Source organism: Vicia villosa, unplaced genomic scaffold (genome assembly GCF_029867415.1).
Source record: "Vicia villosa cultivar HV-30 ecotype Madison, WI unplaced genomic scaffold, Vvil1.0 ctg.000352F_1_1_1, whole genome shotgun sequence".
Taxonomy (NCBI): Eukaryota; Viridiplantae; Streptophyta; class Magnoliopsida; order Fabales; family Fabaceae; genus Vicia; species Vicia villosa.
This window is the reverse complement of record NW_026705158.1, coordinates 267,907-273,906: the sequence shown is the minus strand read 5'-3', so window position 1 is coordinate 273,906 and position 6,000 is coordinate 267,907.

Here is a 6,000-nt window from a genome sequence, read left to right as displayed (position 1 = left end):
GAGGTGTGGTGTGGCTAGTTGGTGATGTGGTGACTGTAGGATGAGGGGAGTGTGTAGGTTGAGAAGGAGAGTAATCAAAAAAATCATTTATGGGATGATGAATTGGTTTAGGAGATTGATAAGGTGCAGGGGTGGGTAGTTTATATGGGAAAATGTGTTCATAAAAAACAGTGTCTCGGGATAGGAAAATGTTTCTGGTTTTTATGTTATAGAGAATGTAACCTTTCACACCTTGTTTAATGCCCAAGAGAATGCATTTTTGAGATCTAGAATCCAACTTGGTTCTATGTACCTGTAAGCTGCAAGCATATACTAAACATCCAAATGTCTTTATAGCAGAGTAATTAGGAATAGATTTATGAAGAAGAGTATATGGACATTGATTAGCAAGTAACCTAGATGGTAATCTATTTATGATATGAACAGCATAAGATAAAGCATAGGACCAGAATATTTGAGGTAAGTTAGATTGAAAGAGAAGAGATCTAGTGACACCAAGCAAATGTTGGTGTTTTCTCTCAACAATGCCATTCTGTTGTGGGGTATAAACACAAGAAGTTTGGTGTTGAATGCCCTGAGACTGATAAAAGGATTTTAGCATGAATTCTGGTCCATTGTCAGACCGAATGGACTTAACAGTTAGGTTAAACTGGGTTTGTACCAAAGTAATAAAGTGTTTAATCAAGTTAGATGTTTCAGCTTTTGTTTTCATTAAAAAAATCCAGCAAAACCTGCTGTAATCATCTACTATTGTGAGAAAATATTTGTGTCCATTTATAGAAACATGAGATATAGGGCCCCATATGTCCATGTGAAGTAATTCAAAACAAGAAGAAGTAGAAGTAGTACTAGAAGAAAAAGGCAAACGTTTTTGTTTAGCATTAAAACAAGTATCACAAGGATCATAAGTTTTCTTTAAATTGGACAAAGGGAAACTTTTATTTATTTGAAGTAGAGTTTCATAAGAAGTGTGCCCTAATCTATTATGCCATAGAGTACAAGAATTGATATTCGGAGAATTGTGACTAGGAGTTTGTAAAGAAGGTGAGGTGAGGGAGTAGAGGCCATTATGGAGACTAGCTGCACCAATCTTCATCAGGGTATGAGTGCCCTGTATGATGCAGTGAGAGCTAGTAAATAAACAGACACATTTTAAGGAAGAACATAATTTAGATATGGAGATGAGGTTGGTTGAGAAAGATGGTATGTATAAAACATCATGGAGTTGGAAATATTGATTAAAACAAATGGAACCAGAATGAGTAGTATTGATGGTGACTCCATTAGGGAGTCTAACCATGATAGGGGTAATGGGGTGAAGGCTTGTGAATAAAGTTTTGTCATGGCACACATGATCGGTGGCGCCAGTGTCTAAAAGCCATTCATATGATGTATGAGCATAAATATTATTAAGGTTAGAGATACCTGAGTTAGCAATATTGCTAGTTTGAAGATGCTGAATGTTTGGTGTTGTGGATGTAGAGTTGTGCTGAATCAAAGCCAAGAGTGCACGTTGTTGTTCTGCAGTAAATATGATGTGATCAGGGGTATCTTCAACGGTGGCAGAAGTAATGTCTTCAGGGCTTGAGTCATCTGCAGATGCGAGAGCAACACTTGTCTTTTTGAGATAGGGTGGGAGTCCATGTTTCTTGAAGCAGACTTCAATGGTGTGGCCTGGTTTGTTGCAATAAGTGCATATTTTAAGGCCACGAGGTTTGTTGTAAGGAGGTTTGGTGTTGATATCATTGGAGCGACCTTTTGAAGTAGGTTGCTGAACCTGAGCTATGAGTTTGTCATCGGCAATAGGTATAGATGTTTGTCGTTCTTGTTGAATCAGCATAGAAAAAAACCTTGTTGACACTAGGTAAAGGACTCATGAGCATGATTTGGGAACGAACAGGGGCGAATTGATCATTAAGGCCTTTGAGAAAACGGATAACATAGTCGTTTTCTCTATAGGTTTTGATGGTGGGTAATAGGTTGCAGTGACAAACAGGGTTACATTGGCAACTAGGTAAGGGACGAAAGTTATCAAATTCTTGCCATAATTTTTTCAGAGTGGTGAAATATTGGGTAATGGATTGGTCACCTTGTTTTTGGGCATAAATTTCTTCTTGAAGATCAGAGATTCGAAAGATATCACCTTGATGGTAGCGTTCATGGAGTTCGTCCCAGATTTCTTTTGCGGTGTCAATCCAAAGAACGCTTTCTGAGATTTCTTTGTCAATGGAGTTTGTGATCCACGCCATGACCATGTTGTTGCATCGATTCCAGAGAACAAAATTAGGGTTTGTAGTTTCCGGACGAGGGATGGAGCCATCGATGAAGCCAAGCTTGTTTTTGGACATGAGAGCTAGCTTCAAAGATCGAGACCAAGAATTGAAATTGATGTTGTTAAGCGGTGGAGAAACGATAGCTAACCCAGGATTGTCACTGGGATGCATATAAAACGGATCTAGCATATCTTGCTGAAAAGATCGTGATTTTGAAGGATCAGCCATGGTTTGACGTGGTGGGGAACGTTGCGGTGAGGAAGATTGTTCAGAGTCAGACATGAATCAATCAAGAAAGAAAAGGTGGAAGATGGAAACAGATGAAAGAAGATTGGGGAAAGTTGGAAGATTGGGAAAGAGAAAAGGGGCGCAACGAAAGAGATGAGAAGGAAATCAGAGTAATCTCTTCTGATACCATGTTAAATTGTGACACGCGGAAGCATTTGAAAGATGAAAACAGAAAAAGAAATATTATTATTGGAATTGAATGAATTGATAATTACAAGGTTTTGCTATTAATAGCAATAAAAATAGCCGTTGGGCTAACTTAGTGGAGCTAAATATGGAAAACAGTTACACAATAATAAAAGGGCTTTTGGACTATTTGTAAGTGGGCCTTTGAATGTTGACACTCTTCTTGATGAAGACGAAATACTCGATCTTGCAAAGACTATCATGAGTTGCAAAGAGAGTTTCGATACTAACAGGTCGTGAATTGATTGTGAGATGTTAACAAGTTCCATCACGTTAATTCTATTGATTTTTTCTGTGATTCTGTGATGATACTTTGCGGTGAAAGACCATTGTGTGAAGAATATTATATGGAAATGACAATGTTGATCTATATAAGTATTGTCAAAATACAGTCCATGTCAGATTGTTCAACTTTTCTGTTTGCTGTCATTTTAAAGTAAGCAATTTAATAGATACATATCATAGTTCTAAACAAAACTTGATATCTATGACCTACTTTGAATGGTAGATTTTTAAAGAGAGCAAATTATCGCAATACGGAGAATATTCGACAACGGATGCTTGGCTAAGAGAATACCAGGCTCCTGCAATCCGTGAAGCTGACATAGACGATAGTGAAACTTGAAATGCTATTAATGAATTTGATCATGATCACCAATCTCTTGTCAGATCTTCAGCAACTGAATGAAGAGATAAAATAGACTCACAGTGCGAAAGTTTTTTACGCAAGCTAAGAGACCGAATGGATTCCGATATGGTTGTCGTTCTTCGCAAGGCGAATGTGATCATGGCGAGGTTAGAGGCTCTTCAGAAATCAAACATCACGAATCGAATCATGTTGGAATGCTACAGTGAAGAGAGTCATGTTGATAGAACAAGAGTGTATGTCACAAGTGGTTTGAAGGTCAAGCTTAGGGAAGCTTTAGGTGTGCCAAAAGAACAATGGGGGTGGCCTTGACATAACATGGTCAGATGCTTGATCGTAGAAGAAAACATGTATGTTTGTGTTTCTGTGTTGTGTTGTAATGCCTTGTAATATGGTGTACTTTTATTCTCCATGTTATGTGTATCTGTTATGTAAATATTGATACAGTGAGCACTTTGTTATCTATAAAGAAAAGTCGATACATTTTCCGTACTTTTAAATGTGAACTGTAATGCGTTATTTTGATATGATAGTTTTATTTATTATATTTTTTATACAAGATATGATAGTTTTATTTTTGTTTTTACATCTATCATTTTTCGAACAACACATGCACGGTTTGTCATAATTGGTTGACAAATAGAACTTCTAATAAATATTCTCACATAGGCACATTAATTGAAAAGAGGAGAAAGTGTGATTTATTATAAATTCACTGATTTATTTGTGAAAACTGATATGTATATGCATCATGGTTGAATATATTCATAAGGGATCAAAATAATAAATATTTATTGATAGTTTTTTTGAATATTAACATAAGCATTAAGTTATTGATAAATGTTTTGAATATTAACGGGAACAAATTTATCAAAAACGGGAACACAAAGTTATTGATCAAAATAATGAATATTAACGGAAACACGGAGTTACTGATTAAAATAAATAATATTAACGGGGACATGAAGTTACCGATAAAAATATTGAATATTAACGGGAATAAATTTGATATATTAACGAAAATACAAAGTTACTGATCAAAATAATAAATATTAGCAACAACATGAAGTTACAGATCAAAATATTGAATATTATCAGGAACATGAAGTTACTGAATAAAATATTCAATATTAACTGATCAACATATTGAATATTAACGGAAACATGAAGTTACTGATCGAAATGTTGAATATGAACGGGAAAATGATGTTTATTGATCAAAATGTCCCAAACTTTGGCCTAACCTATTGAAAAGATATTTCTATATTTTACACATCTGTTTTTAGGACATTTACCTCTGCAATAATATCTATATTGAACAAAATAACACGGCCACAACAGGTACCCGTGCGGACGCACGGGTATCACGCTAGTTATTTATAATAGTTTTAATATACTATTTATTTAATATGATAATTGCACAATTAAATTTATTAAATCATATTTATAAGTATATATATAAATAAATTATATATCAATTAAATTTTCAATTAAGATTAATGGACCCGGCCGCACGGGTCTTTTATCATATTGATTATTTCATAATCAATATGTTTGAAGTCTCAAGACATCAAAATGTTTATTTATGTTTTTCTATTTACATGTATAAATAAATTTGAAGTTTCAGGACACATCAGTATAAAAATGACATAAATAAATGATGTAAATTTCAGTTTTAAGTGTGTACATTTCTACTTATATATAAATAATTTAATTAAATAATATTTAATTTCAATTTTTTATTATTTTTATTATATTATAATATATCAAATCTTTCACATTTTTTTCACACTTTTTCACTTTCACTTTAATTTTTTTTATATTTATTTATTATTATTAAAGATACTAATAATCTATTTTTTTTATTTTAGTAAAATTAAAAATTTATTTATCTCACGGGTCACTATCAACACAATATCTATTTTATTTTAATCAACCATCATCTTAATTTGAGAAACAAACTCCTTATTTTTAAATATTAATTTTTTTCTTTCTCCTTCCCACGGTCTTCTTTTTGTATGATTATTTAATATAGTTAAATTTATATGATTATTGTTCATTTTACAATTAAATAAATTATTTCAAATTTTGTATTTATATCTAAATATATTTATATCGCATCAAATAATTTTTTTATCTCAAAGGTCATTATAAGAACAATGTCTATTTTATTTGAGAAATTTTTTATTTTTAAATGTTTAATTTTATTTTTTCTCCTTACATATTATTTTTTATATAATTATTTAATACAATTGAGTTTATATGATCATTGTTCATTTATAATTAAGATATTTATTTTAAATTTACACGTGTCTAAATATATTTATAATTAAGTCATTTATTTTAAATTTACACGTATCTAAATATATTTAATACAATATCAAACAAATATATTTAATACAATATCAAATAAATTTATTGTACAACTTACAATTAAGTTAATAATTTTATATTTTTCATTTATATTTTAAATTTTGCACTTACATTTCTTATAATATTATAAAGTAAATATTCTATCAAAATTTATAATTTTTTCATATCTAATAATTTACATATTAATTAATAAAATTGCTCATAGTGGCATTTAACATTGACTTTCACATCATT